At 44.0% G+C, this 21,158-nt stretch overlaps 1 protein-coding gene across 3 annotated transcripts in view; it reads right to left on the bottom strand.

Moving 5' to 3' along the window:
• alg14 (ALG14 UDP-N-acetylglucosaminyltransferase subunit) overlaps positions 1-21,158 on the bottom strand; it is a 63,111-nt gene that overhangs the window by 9,912 nt on the left and 32,041 nt on the right. The window lies entirely within an intron of this gene.

Here is a 21,158-nt window from a genome sequence, read left to right as displayed (position 1 = left end):
GCAAACTAATGCGTTAGGTTACTCGTTACTGCAAAAAGTAATCAAAGTACTCTAACGCATTACTTTGTAACACGTTATACCCAACTCTGCTGATGAACTGTGGTAAGTAGTATGAAGATGAAAAAGGCAAACAGAGTATATGTCTGAGTCAGTGGCAGCAGTGAAGGGAGCTCAGTGAGACTCACAGAGCGAGGGGGAGGGGGCTGGGATAAATAGTGGCTTCAGAGCTGAAGGAAGCTGAGGAAGTTTAAGTTAACAGGAAACCAGTGAGAGCTACTCTGGAGTCTGGAGAAATCATCATTAAGCTCACAATTCAGACACAGCAGTACTAATATTCTCTCTCTGGAAACTAGAACAAGCAGAACAGTTTAATCATTCTTACAGTCCAAGCACAGATGAACAACAGTCACTTTACAACTGCAAAATGAAATGCTTCATGTAGCTGCAGATGTAAGCAAATCTTTAACTTTTAACTGGTAAAATTAGGTGCTCAGTTTACTTTTTTTTTTTTGCCGTGCAGTAAATAAAGGAAAAGAGTCTGCCATAAACATCAGTAGATTTCACCACTTGGTCTTATGCTCCCTCTGGGTGCAGTGAATACCAAGTCTTTGCAGAAGAGTTTAGATCTCCATCTCCACTGATGGGCCTCAGATTGCCATGTAGTGAGGCTGCAGAGGTACTGCCAGTTGGTTAGATTTAATAAAATATCTTTTTTTTGTGGGTAATTTACAAATCTAGTTACTTTTTAGATATCCTCAAGAATTCACATAAATAAAAAAAAAAACTATTATATAACAAACTAAAATCTAACTCTTCTTTGTCGGCTGTAAAAACACACACTCATGCACATACACACACACACATGGAGGCCCTACATAACTGTGTATCTTTGAGTGCGGTGACCCATTTATTCACAGTAGGTGCACTTGCTCACCGTAGCACAGGTAGAAAAAACAGCTTAGTCTGTATCATCACAGGTAAGTTTCCATTCATCAATTTCAGTTCATCAGAGGTAATGCTGCCAAGCTAACAAGCTGCCACACTGACATGGTCAAAAAACTGTTTGCTTCCCCTTCACACACCTGCAGCTCCTTACCTGGGGCCTCATGTACAAAGACTTGCGTGGATTTCCTACTGAAACATGGCGTACACTTAAATCCAGAAAACGTCATACGCACAAAAATATCCAGATGTATGAATCTGTGCGTACACATGAATCCAAGCACATTTCCTTTGTACGTCCCAATCAACGTGGAATTGAGCGCACATGTTGGAGTACCCGGCCCCTCCCTGTCCACGCCCCCATTTAAATATGCAAATCATATTTAAATGGGTCCTGCACCTGAGATTCCCCTCTCTGCACAATCAGAAAACTAAAACAAAAGAATGAATAAGACGGGAAAAAAAGAAAATCTTCACAGAATGCGAATTGGAAACACTACTCACTTAAGTGGAGGCGCGCAAAGATGTCCTTTTTGGTACACTGTCCTCTGGCATCAATACAAAATGCAAGAGGAGTGAGTGGGAGAGTGTGTGTGAGGCTGTCAATGCTGTGGGGTCAGAAAAGCGTACACACACAGAATTAAAAAAGAAGTGGTCCGACATTAAGGTGGATGTGAAGCGGAGGACGACTGCCCACCGCCAAAGTGTGGCCAAAACAGGCGGGGGGACAGGAGAGGAGGAGCTCACTTGTTTGAACAGAGAGTCGCCTGGGGTCAATTGAAAGCAGACAATTAATTATGTGAACTGGATTTACAGTTGTTAATTTTATACATCACTTACACGGATCACACACTATTGTTGTAAATGAATGCAGAAGTGCGCCGGGGAAAAGGTGAGGCTGATTAGGAAATGTCGCACTTTACACACGGGTTTATTGACATGAGTACTTTACACACATGGGCTTGTTCGAAAGCTCTGAAGCTGTAGTTTAACCAGCAAAAAACAACAAGTCACTAACTTTAACCACTGACTAGTACTGATGCTGTGAAGGCAGGATAATATTTGGGGGCGCACATGCTCTGTGCGCATCAGGGGGATTAATATTAGGACAATTAAACGAATAAATTATTTACTCACCAAGAAGCCTCCCATCGCGCACAGTGCCAGCTTGTAGTCTGTTCCCAACCATGCTGTTACTCAGAATGTAGGCTATGAATCGTGCGTTGAACCAGGCCACCTCACCACAATGTTGGTTAATTGCATTTGCGCATCACATATGATCTGTACATTGATCAAATGAAAATGCTTCCTGTTGACAAAAACAAATTCATCCTGCGATGGCGCTTTTATAATGTGTGTGCAGTCGATAGCTCCGATAACATTAGGAAAACCGGCTCTCGCTGCAAATTGCGCTTTAATGTTGTAATTTGATATACCTGGCTGACATGCGGATAATTCCATCCCAAACAGCTGGCATGACTCGCTGCTGGAATGCCTGTGTTGATAGGAGTCCCGGTGTGGTCAGCACCTGTATGGATACAGGCAGCGCATGGCTCCTTGCCGTATTGCGCTCCAAGGTCGGCCGCAGCTCTGCGCACAGTTCCAGGAGGACTGCCCTCGGGAACCAACGCGGTAAATACTGCTAAAACAGCCATTGTTGTTAACGGTATTTTTGGCACCACTTTGCGCATGCTGTTATATCCACTCATCTAATTACAAACACGTGGGTATGTTAATTGTTCATCAGTGTTAATTGTTCATGTGTCTCTGATGTGCACATCACTCTTGAGGACAAATTGTTTTCACATTTATTTATTATAACAGTTTCCCAGCCGTCTGTCCTGGAAGAGGGATCCCTCCTCAGTTGCTCTTCCTGAGGTCTCTACCATTTTTTCTCCCCCGTTAAAGGGTTTTTTTGGTGGAGTTTTTCCTTATCCGCTGTGAGGGTCCTAAGGACAGAGGGATGTCGTATGCTGTAAAGCCCTGTGAGGCAAATTGTGATTTGTGACATTGGGCTTTATAAATAAAATTGATTGATTGATTGATTGATTGATAGGAATCCATAATCCAAAACTCCTTTATGGGTCAGAGGTCACCAGTAATATGTGTGTAATTACAACTCATGTTGCAGCTTCTTGCAGAAGACAAAGTTTGGTCACTGGTCTGTCCAGTATGCTGGTTTTGGTTTGCACTCGTGCAGAATGCACCAGTCCTTTCCTGTCTGGATAAGTCTGTAGAACTCTTCCGGGTATCCAGGAACTGAAGAGGGCTGTAGGATCTGCAATAAGCACAATGTCTCCAGGCAAGACCAGGGATAAGACTTCCATCTTTAACCCTATGGGCCCGAACGACGCATAGTGCGTCCAAATTCACACCTGTTCTTCTCTGTTGATTTTCTCCGCGACCGTGCATCATAGTGAGAAGCCATGCATATCACGTGAAGTTACACTAAAATTATGTATGACACAGCTTTCATACAGCTTTGCACACACATTACTCTTGGATGGATTACTCACGAATGCAGGGTTGCAGGAGCAGAGCTTTCCAGTGATACCACACACATCATTGTGCTGTCATCCCATCATGCTATAAATCCAGATTAATTGTCTACAAAATAAAAAGTTGACGAATTTCTTTACAATCCATTATACAGATCTTGTTATCAGTCACTGCGTATAATGAGGAATATCGTATCTTACCACATCTTAGGCTTGCTTGTGTCTCTCCCTTTCTATCCACATTTGTAGTCCAGCTTTCAAGATGCAAATATCTCCATATTGTCCAGTTGACACTCCATCAAACTTTGTATGACAAGACCAGCCACTTTTGCACACCCAGACAACTGTAGCCTAATTATGCATGCATGACAGGCAGTGCTTAATTTGTAAAATTAGAAGTAGGGGAACACTTTGGGCCTCTGAGAGAGCAGTGTTCCCCCACTCCCAAAGCACCCGAGCCACCTCACTGCGCAACTCCAAATGGAATGGTTGTGACATCTAGTGTTGTCACGGTACTAAAATTGGGACCCACGGTACAATACCAGTGAAAGTATCACGGTTCTGAGTAGTATCACGATACCACATCAAAAAAGAGGCAGATGTGCCTTTTGTCATTTATAAAAAGATAAATCACTTTTCTATAATACATCAATGATTGCAAAGGAATAAATTACTTATTGACTAATTCATACTTCAAAAACAGCATCAATAAGTGATTAACATAGGGGGGATCAAAATAAAATAAATAAATAAAATACAAATCAACCAGCCACCCTCCTCCCCTGACAAGTAAAGAACAGTCCCTCCATAAGTAAAGAACAGTCCCTTAAGTGCACATTCATAATACCTCATGTCTGCATGTAATACACGACTTGGTGAGAGCAATGAAAACATCGGACCTATTTCGGCGCATATTTCAGCACCACGGACAGCAAGCGGACGTTTAATTATCATTAGTCATGTGTTTAACTTCACAGAAAATAAAGAAAATAAATTAATTACAAGCTCATTTCTAGAAGATAACCAAGGGATCCGGTGTATGAAACACAGTAAAACAAAAGCCAATTTGGTACAATACTGTATAGGCGAATATATTGGAGTGTCTCCAGAGACTGAAAATACAAGCTTAACATGCCGACATGAAGAAAAAAACCCACATACAATCAGACAGGCTTCAAGACATCATTTAGACAGGCTGTCTTCAGCAGCAGAGCAAAATGCTTTTACAACACCCAGATAACTCACATAACTCATAACTCGCGGAGGAGCGAAGTGGCAAACAATTTGATTCAATAACACTCGTATTCGGGGCAGCACGGTGGTGTGGTGGTTAGCACTGTCGCCTGACAGCAAGAGGGTTCCCGGTTCGAACCCGGGTGTGGAAGCCCTTCTGTGCGGAGTTTGCATGTTCTCCCCGTGTCAGCGTGGGTTCTTTTCGGGCACTCCGGCTTCCTCCCACAGTCCAAAGACATGCAGATTGGGGACTAGGTTAATTGATAACTCTAAATTGTCCGTAAGTGTGAATGTGAGCGGTGTGAATGTGAGCGTGAGTGGTTGTCTGTTTCTGTGTGACAGCCCTGCGATAGTCTGGCGACCTGTCCAGGGTGTACCCTGCCTCTCGCCCGATGTCAGCTGGGATAGGCTCCAGCCCCCCCGCGACCCTCAAGAGGATGAAGCATCATGTGGTATAACGCTGCGTCGTTGGGAGCGCTTGTTTTCATGCAGATGATGTCCCGACTCCCGGCACGGGCAGGGCGGCAGAATTGCTGTCATTAAAAAATTAGATCGCATATGCATATGAATCGAGATCACAATTTTATTACAATTAATCGTGCAGCCCTAGTGCCATGACATCACTTGTCCTCTACTCCAATACACTAACCTGGAAGCTGACGCGACGGATTTCCAAAATGACCAAAACACTTTTTCAGACGGAAACTAGGTGTAGAATCGGAATTCCTCATGTTCAGTGTACAGGACAGATCCCTCGGTTGAATTTCCAAACTCCTGATCTTAGCTTCCAGTTGCCTGATGGTTTCGGCAGCAGCAGCAGCATACACTTCACCAGCGGAGTTGCGGGCGTAGCTGTGATCTGTGGCGGGCTCTTGATCGTCAGCAGTAGGCTGTTCGTTCTCTTCCACCGCAGCTGAGTCGCTAGCACAAGCCTGCGCCTCCATTACTCCACAGCGTGCATTAACTCGTTCGAAAACTGACTGCCGAAGTGATCAATTGTCCCCCCAGCTATTCCAGGGAAACCGGCTTGGTGTAGCACCGGTTTTAAGTCTCTTGCGCCCACTTTTCGAGACGTATATGCTCTCCTCGTCAAAGTGCAAACTGCAGACAAACGTGCTACCCCAGAGAATATTAAATGAAGGCCCTTCATCCCTCCTTATCAACCTCGCCTAACCGCTCGGCTATTTTTAACGTTCCGGAAGCAGGAAGTGTGACATAGGCCTATTAAGCCATATTTAATGTGAGTTTTGAATCAACTATATAGATAAAGTTTGATTTGAACTAAACTTTACAGAACTTAACACAGTCCTCCGCCACTGACTAGTGTTATGGAGGTGTGACTGCAGAGTGACACAGACACACCACCACAGAAATAAAAATAACGTGCAGATTTTTTTCTTCCCACAGCTAATCGATTAATTAAAGATTATGTGCAACTTTAGTCGACCAAGATTTTCTTTGGTTGTCTACAGCCCTAATGTGAGGGAGAGACAATGATTGTTGTGGACAGAAAAGAACAGAGCTTTAGTTATATTACCAAGAACACAGTGAATTAGATTTTTTAAATACATGTTTTGTTTCCTTCTGTCTGCAATAATTAAGTTGACCTGTTTAAGAAGACTGAATACACTGAATTTAAGTTGGAAAGCAACGACTGATTTCCGATTGGTGGTGGTGATGGGACGTGGCTGCAAGTCACTCATCAGGATGAGGGCATCTACCATTGTGCAGACGTTGGAAATAAATCGAACAACCTTTGTGCCCCATCAGTTTTCAACAGGTTCTCAGGAACTCTAATATCCATTGATTCAGTGAAACTTGGCTAAATTCTGGACAGCATCATTCATCCAGGACACTCTTTTTCTATATGCCGGGGGGACTCGAGAGAGGAGAGGAGACCTGTGCTATACAGTGAATAAGGACTGGTGTGACAGTAGGAATGTGACCTGCTGTGACGCTGGCTGCAGAGTGGCTCTGCTGTTTTTAGGAGGAGAGATCATGCTGCTGACTTGTTAAGGTTGGGATGTGTGGACAGTTAAATCATTCAACAACCAGAATCCATGGATTATAGCACCATCCAGAAACATGGACAATTATAAAGCAGCAGCCAACAATGTAAGAAGACACAATAAAGGACTAAAATACAGTGCACAAGTTAAAGGAGTTGATGGGATCACATTTCACTGGAGTTGTACCATGTATAATTCCATGTGACAAATCAATGATCGATTAATTGACATACTGTACCATGAAACAATAAACATTTTGAAATATTCCAAGATTTCATATGGGGCTGGGCGATATGGCCTATAAAAAAAAATCTCAGATTTTTTCACAAAAAATCTGATTCACGATTTAAATCGATTTTTTCCCCTCCTAGTTAAAAAAAAAAATATATTTGCGGCCTGGTAGCACATACCTGGGGTCCAAAGCTTTCAGCATGAGAATAAACCCCAGCTTTTCCATGGTAGCCTATATACGGGCACCATATCTCTTGCAATATACATTGCGACTGCATCTGTGATCGCTTTCCGCCGGACCCCTTTCTTATCATACGGCAGTGTTTCCCCTACCATCATATTGGATCACAACAGAAGTCATTTAAGGTTACCTTTCCTATAGAACAGGTCTATACCTTGTCCTTTTATTAAACAAACTAAATAGCCTTATGTTACAGGCTGAGCCTGATGTGTGTGGCTTGTGTGTGTGTGTGTGTGGGTGTGTGTGTGTGTGTGTGTGTGTGTGTGTGGAGCTGTGTATGTGTGTAGTTGTTGTAGGAGGTATGAGACGTTAGTGCATTGGGTGTGGTGTGTGACGTCAGACGGATGCGCCCCATGAAGAAAGTGAGGCATGTGCTCTGTTGTTTACATCGAGCAGCCACAGTGAAGAAGCCTACGCAGTTCTGCATGCTGTTTTTGAGTTATTTCCCTCTATGTAAAAGTCAGACACTGATGAGAGAGGCTGTGCATAATCCCTGCAGTGCTGAAAATAAAGTGCCGTTCTTTAACGCAGACAAAGTCCCGTTGTTTATGTGTTGTTGCCACAACGAGCTAACACAAGCTAAAGGAGCTAATGGTCTTCGGAGGTCCCTTTACTACGGTTCGGGGGTCTGCCAGCTTGGCATTGGTAACACTTATTCATCTTATTTACACAACGACATGTCATTTATGTCCCTACATGGTGCGCGTCTAAAATCCTCCTCTGCTCTCTGTGTCGCGCACAGCGGAGTTGGGCCCTGATGCGCGCGCACACACACACACACACACACACACAGACACAGGTGAGCACAGACACAGACACAGACACAAGTGAGCACGCAGACACATACACAGGTGAGCACACAAAAGCGCTGAAGAACTCGTTCCCTTTCTTGAGAAGGAGTTCTTCCCCGCTCGCTGCCATGTTGTTTGTGTATCAAGCGCGCGGGGGGGAGGGGTGAGCCCACTCTCTGAACTACCGGAGCCCAGTGTGGAGCGCCGGTGGCGGATTTTAAAAAGAAACTCGATTTTCATTAAAACAAATCGGCCTAAACTGCAAATTCGAATTAATCGATAAAATTGATTTATCACCCAGCCCTAATTTCATATAACTTTTAGGGTGCATTCACACCAAATCAGGCATTGCGGTGATTAACTGCAGTGTTATGCGGCGGTGTGGAAGTGTCATTTACATGGCTCATTTGTGGGGGAGTGGACAATGGAGACCAACTATAGCAGGCCAATTTCCTTATCTCAGTTAGTGACTATCGGTCTTGGGTAAGTTCGTTTATATACACAAACAAAGCCAGTGCTCTCCTTTGTATCTACAATCTGTGAATACATACTTTATTCCTTTTACTTACTATAAAATTTACTGATAGAAAGAAACCGGATTACTTGCTACTAATGACTGTGGGCCTCTTAGGGTCTGATTACCAGTTCTGTGTTTCCACACTACTGCATCAGGTTGGATTGGCTGGATCAAAAGTTGATTCTGTATCAACTTATTATCGCAGTCAACTGTGGGGTTTTTTGCATCCCCTGTGACCCCACTGCTGCAGCCTAAATGCACTACCCTCATTAAAATGAATGGGAGGACTGGCATTTTTGCCTGATTTGGTACAACTTTGGTGCAGCTTTATCCCATGGTTCTGTAGCTATCACTTTAACCAGTCGTTCAAAGCACTTCATCATTACAGATGAGAGCCACTGGGTGGTCATCATTCAGGCAGATGGGTTTTGTTTTCTTGGGCACAGGAATGATGGTGGACTTGAAGCATGACGGTATGACAGACAGTTGAATATCGTTGTGAACACCGACGCTAGTTAGTCAGCACATAGTTTAAGGACACACCCACTAATACTAGGGATGCACGATAACTATCGGTACCGACAATTATCGGCCCTATATTGGTAAAAATGACGTCACACAGATAAGTCCAATAATGAAATTTTTTGCCGATAACTAGATCCAATTATAAATAGCCAACAGAGGACCCCGGAGTTTGCCAGCTTCTCCATCATTTGGAGCTGCGATTCAAACTTCCAAGCCGCCGCTACTTTTCAGAAACATGCTTGCCTGAACTATATAATGTACTCACAACACACATTCAAACACTCATCCACAACAATGTACAGGACATAAGTCTAACCACCGACATTTGGACAAGTGACATAAATCCAGTCAGCATGTTAAGTTTGACAGCGCAGTGGCTGAACGGAGATTATAACATGATCAAAACAACACTGCATTCACAGGAGTTTTCTGGGTGACACACAGCAGCAGCGATCTGCGAGGCATTTGAGGCTATGTTTCGACAATGGAATATATCCAAGAAGATGGTGCACGCTGTCCTGAGGGACAATGGACGAAACATCGTCAAGGCTATGGACGATTGTGGACTTGCACATCTGGACTGTATGGCGCACACATTACAACTCGCCGTACACAAAGCTTTGATAAGCCAAAAGAGTGTAAGTGACTATGTTTCAATTGGGCGGAAAATAGTAGGTCATTTCAAGCACTCTCAGCTAGCTACTAGGGTTGTCATGAGAACCGATACTTCGGTACCAAGCGATGCCAACACGCAAAAAATACGTTGGTACCTGTTTTTTTTCCCGGTACCGTAAGTACCGGATACAACTTTGCCCTCAGCAGGCTGTGTCGATTCCTGTCGGAACTGACAGGGGCAGTATACATGCGTCGGTCTGTGCCGAGGACGAGCGCTGTAGATGAACACCTGTTCTCCAACGTCTTTGATAGAAACAATGGCTTCTACAAGTGCTAGAGCTTAGATCGGGCCCAAAAAAATCCTGCCCGACCCCAACGAGCCCGTGCATGTTCTGTCCAAGCCCAGCCCGTCCCTTTAACTGAAATTATGAGCCCGAGCCCGGTTTAAACCCAACTTTTTTTAAGGATACAAACATGGACATTGAAGGCTGACTCTCGTCCTTCTTTCCATGGCAAGCCTTCGTCATGCGCCTCTTAGGTGTCAAGGTCCCCGTCTTTTTGCTGTCACATACCAGCATCGCGCTGCACTTGGTACACTCAACAAAGCAGACACACATGTTGTCACCGTCGATCACTCACACGTGCACATGGAAATTCACTGGTATTGGTATCTACTGCTGAAATTCTGGTATCGTGACAAGCCTACTAGCTACCTCCCGTCTGGCGGAGTTACAGACAAGACTGGGTATGAAACCTGCACGGCTCCAACAAGACGTGCCAACACAATGGAATAGTAGGTTTTATATGCTGCGGTGTCTGCTGCAGCAAAAGCAAGCACTTGCAGCTTATGGAGCAGAATATGAATTGCCTGCAATTCTGAGCGCAAACCAGTGAACCCTAATTGAAAACATGTTATCCATTCCCGATCCGTGTGAACAGCTGACCAAAGATATAAGCAAAGCTACAGCCACAGCTGCACACATGATCCCCACTATCCAAGCGTTAAAGCGGCTGTTAAACAAGACCGCTCCAACAGACCACAGAGTGAAAACTTCAAAGAGCACCCTGTTAGAGGCAGTTGAAAATCGTTTTGGTCACATCGATGCAGAGCTCCTGTATTATCTCGCAACAATCTTGGATCCCAGATATAAGGACTGTTACTTCACCCCTGCATCCAAACGAGAAGCAAGGAAACGGCTACAGGAGAAGATGTAGAGCAGGCAGGAGGACCATGACGTACAGGCTAAGAGACTTTAAATATTTTGTCTGTCTAAAAAGTTGGGCCATTTATTAAATTTTGTGGGTGGTAAAAAAAAAGAATGTAAATGTAATGTGCATTACATTGCTGTTAATAATCTGAAATGTGTGTTAGCAATGGAAAATGCATATTAATTGGATAAATGAACTGAATGAAAATAAAATTATTTAATCTTGGGAGAAAGATTTACTCAATCACAGTTGTCATGGACATTCTGATATTGATTTCTTGTGGCATTTATAAACCTTTGACCCTGCTAATTTCTGACACTGGTCAGGTGCTACAGATGAGCCACAGACAAAGAGATCCAGGGCAGACGGGCACAACAATTCTCTGGTGGACATGTATGCTGAAATCCTTGAAGAAAACACTGTTGACAGTGAACAAGAGGGAATCAGCGAAGTGGAGGCAAGTTTTTTTTTTCTAAATGTTGGATGAACAAGCTTTCAATTTGTGATAAAAATCAAAATATAGCACAGAACATCTTAAAGGGCCACTGTGTAAAATGGGTTGAAAACCATTGAAAACAGTGACATCAGTGGTCAAATTCTAGATTGCAGGGCTCACTCGCTCACTCCTCCCGTCGGGTAAATGACGGTGGCCTCGTAGGGACAAAAAGCCTTGCGCAGACACGAGTTTTTCAGGAGTAGGTCTATCTAGCTATGAGGTGAATGTTTATTTAGAAATCTAAACCATGTTACGATATTGTAATGAATTTCTCACGAGCAGGAGACCAGAGTAGCGTTCGGGAAAAAGGCCAGTTTATTTAAGCACTCCAAAAACTCCGGTAACACTCCAGGGGGTAAAAAGTCTCCGTCCCAAACTCTGACTCTTCTAGCATAACACACACACTCCATACACACATTCTCGTTTACCGTACCAAGCAGGTACCCCCTCCCCTCTCTGCTCCACCAATCTCCAGCCCGCACACTGACTGACAGCGTAGCCTGTAAACAGAGCTCAGCTGTTTATTTAGCCTAGCAATATCTCCGGACTATAGTAGCTGCAATGGACAACTTTGAACGCGATTTTGAAGAGTTTCTTGTAGCGGACACAGACCCAGAGTCATACCTGTTTGAGCCGGAGCATACAGATGAGGAACTTGAATGCTGAGCGGGCAAGAAGAGAGGCTGAATCCTCCGCTCCCATTTTGCTGCACAGAATGGGATTCGGTGCTACCATCATTGGGGAGATATATCATCAGGAGGAAAAGCGCCGCAGAGAGTGCATCACAAGGAGTGAAGTTGCATCTTCTTTTCCTCACAGATGACAGTTCGGGTTCATTCTCTCCTGTTGCGTGGTAAGTGTGGTCCATTCGCAAACTTTATAACTAAAAACACTTTTCACTACTCTCTATCGACGAACTACTAACACGCTCTGCTGTTTCCTCCTCCTTCTTCCTTCCTTCCACTGTCTTCGTTGGTTTATTTATACACGCGAAACACGTTCTCTGGCTGGCTGGATTGTCCGCTCGGGCTGCCTTACGTACATGGCGCCGCAAGATGGCGACCCCTCTAAAGCAAGGCCCTTGCTATACATATATATATATATATATATATATATATATATATATATATATATATATATATATATAAACATATATATATAAACATATACAGTGCCCTCCAAAAGTATTGGAACAGTGAGGCCAATTCCTTTATTTTTGTTGTAGACTGAAAATATTTGGGTTTGACATCAAAAGATGAATATGGGACAAGAGATCAACATTTCAGCTTTCATTTCCAGGTATTTACATCTGGATCTGATACACAACTTAGAAGATAGCACCTTTTGTTTGAACCCACCCATTTTTCATGAGAGCAAAAGTACTGGAACATGTGACTGACAGGTGTGTTTTGTTGCCCAGGTGTCTCCCAATTACATTGATTATTCAAACAATAAATAGCACTGGATGTCTGAGCTCAGTTTCAGATTGGGTACGATAGGTTTTGCCTGTGCAGACTGCATTTAGAGGTGGAACCAACATGAAAACCAGAGAGCTGTCTATGGGTGAAAAAGAAGCAATTGTGAATCTGAGAGAAGATGGACAATCAATCAGAGCCATTGCACAAACATTGGCCATAGCAAGTACAACCATTTGGAATGTCCTGAAGAAGTAAGAAACCACTGGTGTACTAAGCAACAGACGTCGAACAGGTAGACCAAGGAAGACATCAGCAGTTGATGACAGAAACATTGTGAGAGCTGTAAAGAAAGACCCTAAAACAACTGTTAGTGACATCAGCAACAACCTCCAGAGGGCAGGAGTGAAGGTATCACAATCTACTGTTCGCAGAAGACTTCATGAACAAAAGTACAGAGGCTACACCAGAAGATGCAAACCACTCATTAGCAAGAAGAATAGGAAGGCCAGGCTGGAATTTGCCAAAAGGTACAGAGATGAGCCTCAAAAATTCTGGGAAAAAGTTTTATGGACTGAAGATTAACTTTTTCCAAAGTGATGGAAAGGCGAAAGTTTGGAGAAAGAAAGGATCTGCTCATGATCCCAAACATACAAGCTCATCTGTGAAACACGGTGGAGGTAATGTCATGGCTTGGGTTTGCATGGCTTCTTCTGGGACGGACAGTGATGCACTTGTTGAGTTGCTACATGCACTTTTTTCAGAGTTTTCATGCACACATTTTTTTTCAGAGTTTTCATTCTGACAGTCTTGTGTATGGGCAGTGATGCACTTTATTTTTGCAGAGTTTTCATTCTGTAAATTTTATTTATGTATGGACAGTGATGCACTTTATTTTTGCACTTTAGTTTTTGTTCTGTAAAATTTTTTTTGACTGATGCAGCTGAGTGAAGCAAAAATAAATGTTTTTTTTCAGTCATAACTTTTCTTGTTTTTGTTGTGATTACAACACTAGTGATGTCTGTTACATTATTTTGAGAAGTCAGAAGCAGAGTTTTTATGTTAAATTTATCTTTACTCACTACACCTTTGCCTTTCTTTAAATCAGGTGTGTATATAAACTATTAAAAATGTTATCGGTTATGGGCATCGGTTATGAGAAGCAGGAAGTTATCGGTTATCGGTATTGGTGGGGAAAAAAAAGTTATCATGCATCCCTAACTAATACCATTTGGTCCTGCTGCTTTCATGGTGTTCACACATTTGAAAGCCCTCCAAACATCATGCTCAGAAGGGAGATAGTTGCTTCTGTAGTAGTGTTGCACAGTCTACTGGTACCAACGGTAGACTGTGGTACTAAAACACCACAGTACATATGATACCATAAGGTTGGAGTACCGTAGTACCACGGTACCTCACGGTACCACTACTGTGGGATAAGTTCAAAGTCCAATCGCAAGAGGGTGAGTGTCCATGCACCATTCCAATAACGGCGGCCTCGCATTTGAGACTAAAAATAGTTTTGTGCGAGCAAAAGACATCATTCAGGAGCACGCTGTGCGAGGACAGATTTCAACCAGCAGCAGAAATGAAAGGCGAATCCTGCCGGTTGTGAGTTGAATGGGGGTCACACACAGGAATACGGTGGAGCACTATGGCCCCCGCAAGATGGCAGTTTACCAGCGACTGAGAAGCCTGGCTCCAGGTCCAATAATTTCCTCTTCGTTGGTGTCATGACTGCCCAGAAGTACCTGAACAGATGAGCCGTGGCGGCACACAGGTATGTGACATGTCAGAGGAGAAACGAGATGTTCACATTTCTCTCTTTGTGGCAGGTAACGTTCCACAAACCTCACCGCACTGAAGGGACTGTTCTTAACTTATCAGAGGAGGCTGGTTGATTTTTATTTTATTTATTTATTTTATTTTGATCCCCCCTATGTTAATCACTTATTGATGCTGTTTTTGAAGTATGAATAAGTCAATAAGTAATTTATTCCATTGAAAAATCATTGATGTTTTATAGATTTATCTTGTTACAAATGACAAAGGGACATCTGCCTAATTTTTGCTGTGGTATCGTGATACTACTCAGAACCGTTATACTTTCACTGGTATCATACCGTGGGTCCCAATTTTGGTACCGTGACAACACTATTCTGTAGCTTTACAGATGACATCCACCACAGACTCGGTGAGTTCATGGATGGCATCAGTGACATTGATGGTGGTGTCCTGGAACTTGCTCCACATTGTATTATGTAGTGCAGACTGCAGGGCAGCTTCTGATTGGCCTGACCATTTAAGACCTCTCACGTCACTGGCAGCATGTGCTGTAGTATACGAATGCATACTTTGATCTCAACAGGATGGCTACATGGTCGATTCTGCTCTGTAGCCGCTTCTGAATGGCATACAACAGTGGTCCAGTGTCCGTATTCCCCTTCTGGTGCAGTCAATATGTTAATGAAGGTCAGGCATAACCTTCTTAAGGCTCACCTAACTGAAGTCTTCAGCAACAATGAGTTGAGAGATCCAACAGGGCAGCCTCTGTCTTCGCTTGTGGTGGAATGTAGATCGCCACAATAATTAGTGCTGCACGATTAATCTAATCGCAATCGCAATGTCAGGCTGTGCGATTACATAACCACATAAAAGGCTGCGATTTGATGTAAATAAATGTTAAACGTGTGTGCCTGTGGACGTGACTACCTCTCCTGTAGTGTGTGGAGTTTGTTGACATTACACACACAAGGTATCCAGGGGTCCATTTCAGAAAGGAGGTTCAACAAACTCTGAGCCTAACCCTGAACTCTGAGTTGAGTAACTCTGAGATGGGAAACTCTTGGTTACAGGTTTCAGAACAGGTGATTTCAATCGGTTCAATCAACACAGTTTGTTCACTCTGAGTTAAAGGACAACTTCGGTATTTTTCAACCTGGGCCCTATTTCCCCATGTGTATGTGTGCATACGATTCATGGGTACCACTCGTTCTAAAATTGGCTCAGTATTGAGGCGCGAAACGAGCTAAAACGGTAATGGGGGCAAATGCATCCCGTATAAAAGTGCTTTTTTTCGCCACTGACCAGTTCAGATCGCCAGTGCTATCTCTGTAGATAGCATATTGTAGCGGCCCTGGGGCAGTGGTGAGTGTGAATGAGTGGAGTCAGCTGTCAGTCAGTGTTGGAGCAGAGAGGTCGCCGCAGGGTACTGTAAGTGAGTATGTGTGTGTGAAGTGTGTGTTACGCTAGAAGAGTCAGAGGACGGAGTCTTTTACATGCTACCCCCTGGAGTGTTACTGGAGTTTTTGGAGTGCTCAAATAAACGGGCCTTTTTCCCGAATGCAAGAACAGGATGTCACACAACACCCCGTAAGTTACAGCTTTCATAGGCTGCCTTTGTCGGACGGCGAGATGCTGAAGTTGTGGCTAGTTGTGCTACAAATGGATGCTAACATTCCTCTCCAGACACTGCGCCTTGCAGACCATCGGGTCTGCAGTGCTCACTTCTCCCAAGATGACTACTGCCAGCCGAAGAAGAGAAGACATCCAATCCCGAAACACCTCTTCCTCAAGAAAACGTCTGTCCCACGAGTAGAGAGAGCTACAGACACAGTGGAGCAAAGCTCGTGACGTCTCACAGCCCAGAGGTAAGGGAAAGGCTAAGTTAGTATGCTATTTACAGACATAGCACTGGCGATCTGAACCGGTCAGTGGCGAAAAAACACACACTTCATACACACATACTCACTTACAGTACCAAGCAGAGACACACTCCCCCGCTCTGCTCCAACACTGACTGACAGCTGACTCCACTCATTCACACTCACCACTGCCCCAGGGCCGCTACAATATGCTATCTACAGAGATAGCACTGGCGATCTGAACCGGTCAGTGGCGAAAAAAAGCACTTTTATACAGGACGCATTTGCCCCCATTACCGTTTTAGCTCATTTCGCGCCTCAATACTGAACCAATTTTAGAACGAGTGGTACCCATGAATCATTCACACACATACACATGGGGAGATAGAGCCCAGGTTGAAAAATACCGAAGTTGTACTTTAAGTGCGTGCATCACAACTTTAAAAAGCCATCATCAATGGAGCCCCGATACCACGATTCACCATGGCAACAAGCTACAAGAAAAGGTCTGCATTTTTTACTCCAACTCCAGAGGAGTAAAAAATGCAGACCTTTTCTTGTAATGTGCTCATACAGCGAATTTGAAGCTGTTTTCAGGAAGAAGAGTAACACGGCTGCAGCAGCGAAGGAACAGGAGTCGGCGTGGGAGAAAATTACTGCTCGAGTCAATGCGAAAGTTTAAATTTCAGATTCATTTATTAATCCCCGGGGGAAAATTGTTTTTGTTCCAATGCTCCGTGCAAAGTAGAAATAGAAACACAGCATGAATGGAAACAAGAGCTAAAGATGAAGATATAAATAAGATACTAAAATAGACAATGAAATAAATAAAATAAAATATTAAAGTAGACATTAAAATAAAATAAAATAAAATAAAATAAAATATTAAAGTAGACAATAAAATAAAATAAATAATGAAATAGTAAAGCAGACAATCTGAAATATATACAATATACAATGAAATGGTTGTAGCGTTATAAATGAAATAAGAATGAGTAATTATATTGTGTGTTTTGTTTTATAAATAGCCAAATGAGTCCGATCATCAGAGGGAGGAGTTGTACAGTTTAATGGCCACAGGTAAGAATGACTTCCTGTGGCGCTCAGTGGTGCATTTACGAGCAATCAGTCTCTGGCTGAAGGTGCTCCTCAGTTCGACCAGAGCGTTGTGGAGAGGGTGAGAGCCATGCTGAAGTATCGCCCGCACCTTCGACAGCATCCTCCTGTCTGACACTACTGTCAAAGGGTCCAGCTCCACCCCCACAACGTCACTGGACTTTCTGATCAGCTTGTTGAGTCTGTTGGCATCGGCTACTCTCAGTCTGCTGCCCCAGCACACCACAGCAAACAGAATAGCACTGGCCACCACAGACTCATAAAACATCCTCAGCATAGTCCGGCAGATGTTAAAGGAGCTGAGCCTCCTCAGAAAATAGAGGCGGCTCTGTCCCTTCTTGTAAAGGACTTCAGTGTTCTTAGTCCAGTCCAGTTTATTGTCAATGAACACACCCAGATACCTGTAGTGTTCTACGATGTCCACGTTATGCCCCAGGATGGAAACAGGGGTCACTGGTGTCCTCGTTCTCCTCAGATCCACCACCAGCTCTTTTGTCTTTGTTGTGTTGAGCTGCAGGTGGTTCAGCTCACACCATGAGACAAAGTGGGGTGGGTGTGAGGGGCTCACCAAGTTGGATGAGGTGCTATCAGGAGGAGGAGGGGGGGTCAGAAGTGGTGGTGGCTGGAGACAGTCAGCAGGAGAGCCAACAGGGGCCGGGGCAGCAGTGTCAAACCTATTGAAGAACAGATTTAACTCATTGGCCCTAGCCACACTACCATCAGCTCTACTGATAGCTGGTCTGTAACCGGTGATGGTCCTCATACCACTCCAGACCTCCCTCATGTTATTCTGCTGGAGTTTCCTCTCCAGCTTCCTCCTGTAGCCGTCCTTAGCCTCATTGATCTTTGCACTCAGCTCCCTCTGAATGTCCCTCAGCTCCTCCCTGTTGCCACCTCTGAAAGCCCTCTTCTTCTGGTTGAGTACGGCTTTGATGTCCTTTGTTACCTAAGGCTTGTTGTTTGGGTAGCAATGCACAGTCCTTGCTGGGACAATGCTGTCCACACAGAAATTAATGTAGTCTGTAATGCACTCAGTAAGCCCATCAATGTCCTCTCCATGTGGCTCACAGAGTACATTCCAGTCAGTCACCTCAAAACAGCCCTGCAGTGCCTCATAGCAGTCCTCTGACCATGTCCTCACTGTCTTTGTGGTCACAGGCAGCCTCTTCACTAGGGGCACATAGCAGGGGGTGAGAAGCACCAAGTTGTGATCTGATCTACCCAGCGGGGGAAGGGATGTGGAGGTGTATGCGTCCTTTACATTAGCATACAGCAGGTCCAGGCTCTTCTCCTCTCTGGTTTTACAGGTCACATACTGGGTGAATTTCGGGAGTGTCTTTTTAATAGAGACATGGTTGAAGTCACCCGAGATTAAAATGAGAGCACTCGGGTGTGCAGTCTGTAGTCCGGCTATTGTAGAGTGGATGACGTCACATGCCGACGTCGGGTTAGCGGACAGGGGAATATACGCAGCCACTACAATAGCATGTGAGAATTCACGGGGTAAATAGTAAGGACGGAGGCCCACAGCTAACAGTTCAATATCCGGGCTGCAGATGCGGTCTTTGACTGTGATGTGACCAGGATTGCACCACCTGTTGTTCACGTAAACAGCAAGCCCACCTCCTTTACGCTTACCGCTCTTGGTGCAGTCCCTGTCAGCCCGGACAGTGTGGAAACCCATGGTGGAAACATTGTGGTCAGGAACATCCATGTGTAGCCATGACTCTGAGAAAATCATCAGACTACACTCCCGGTATTCCTGGTGACTCCGGGTTAGCGCTGTAAGCTCGTCCATCTTATTCCTCAGTGATCTCATGTTGCCCATGATGATAGATGGGAGACACGGCTTGTATGTCTTCCTCTCCATAAGTTTCCGGTGTTTCGCTCCTTTCCGCCGCCGTAGCGATCTTTTCCCTCTGCATCCCCAGTGTGTTTTCCTCCAAAGTTCAGCAGGGATATCCTCCCTCACCATAGCCAAGCCGGCCGGCTTCAGCTCCATCAGCTGATCCCTGGAGTAAACAATGCGGTGTTGCTGAGCGACGGTCGAGTGGCAGAGTAAAAGGAGCGATTCCACCACAAGCAAAACAACAAAAACTCTCCACACAAGCATGATTAGAGAGAACGTAGCTTAATAAATAACTAAAGTAAAAACAGAACAAGTAAGATAAAGAAGAGAGGAAAAAAGTAGAAAACAAAGTTAAAGTAAGCAGGAGCGACTGGAACAGGCTGCATACACCGCGGCGCATGCGCACTCAGGACTCATACATTTATGCAATCACAATAACATTAGGCTACAGACGCAAACAGGTGGAATGGTATTAAAGCTAAGATTTAGTTCACTTAGATGCAATCCCACCTAATTATTTTTCAAGTGAAAACATGCTTGAAACAAGTGGAAATTGTCCAAAAACAAGTTACTTTAAGGTATGATTTGTTTTGACTAAAAATGAGACATTTTGACTAGAAATAAGACACATATTCTTGGTATGATTTTGAGTTTTTGCAGTGTGATGCAGTCTGACATTTTGAGACAATCTACCTGCATATTAATGCTGTGAATGGACTTCATATGCACATAGTCTCCTTCACTTTGTGAAGGAGCAATGATGGGAATGTGGGTTCCATCAATGCACCCTATCACACCGGGAAATCCTAAAAGAAATTAAAATGACTAATCCCAGTCTGAGAGTGCAGCACCATGTCATTAACTGAATATGATTTATAATCATACATTTTAACTGATTTCTACATCATTCACCTGCAATCCTGTGGAACTCCTCCTTGATGACCCTCACAGGTTTATGTCCAGGGAACACAAAAAAAGAGTTTAATAGACGTTTCAGAGCTAGGGACACTTTTCTCACGGCTCTGCAGACAGTGGCCTTACTGATATTTTCTGCATCTCCGATATTATACAGAAAACTCCTGTTTTTGCCAAAAAAACGAAGAGCAACACAAAGAATCTGGGTAGATGAAAGTGCACGTTCACGGTTGGTGATGTTGGTTATGTCACGACGGATGAGGTTATGGATATAAATGATGGACTGTGATGTGAAACGGTACTGTTAAAAAAGAAAATGTTCTGGAAATGATAAGTCTGTGGATATTCTCATTTATCCAGGTCAATTCCATTCTGGTTTGCCAGTCAATTCCATTCTGGTTTGCCAGTCTGGAAATGATAATACATCAATACGTCAATTCTGGGCCTGTGAATAATCTCCGGACAAATGCGTAACTCCCTCCTCAGTAACACTGCCTCTTCGTCCACAGGGTCCTCCAAGAACAGACATGCCATGGTCGAAAAAAGTAGATTTAGAACTAGAACACACTTTAGGATCCGACTTTACCTTGAGGACAGATGATCTAACAAAACTTGCCTTGAGCTGCTCCCAGGCCCACAGGAGGGTGCTGGCTTGCTGCAGATGCTTTGGTCCTGCTTTTAACCACTCCCAGACAACTTTGGACGGAGTCTGTCCACTGAGAAGTAACACTCCTTTGTTTTCTTTGATTTGCTTACACATTCTTTAAAACCTTTAATGTATTTATTTGTCGTTCTTCCAAAGAGGGAGGGAGGGAGGCCCTCAGAGAACAGACCCACCAGAGCCCCTCCCGTGCTGCCAGGGGGCTGGACAGGGAGCGACCGCAAAAAAGAACATATGTTCAGTAGACTGTC

Source organism: Epinephelus lanceolatus, chromosome 20, assembly GCF_041903045.1.
Source record: "Epinephelus lanceolatus isolate andai-2023 chromosome 20, ASM4190304v1, whole genome shotgun sequence".
Classification (NCBI taxonomy): Eukaryota; Metazoa; Chordata; class Actinopteri; order Perciformes; family Serranidae; genus Epinephelus; species Epinephelus lanceolatus.
This window is presented reverse-complemented; position numbering and strand designations above follow the sequence as displayed.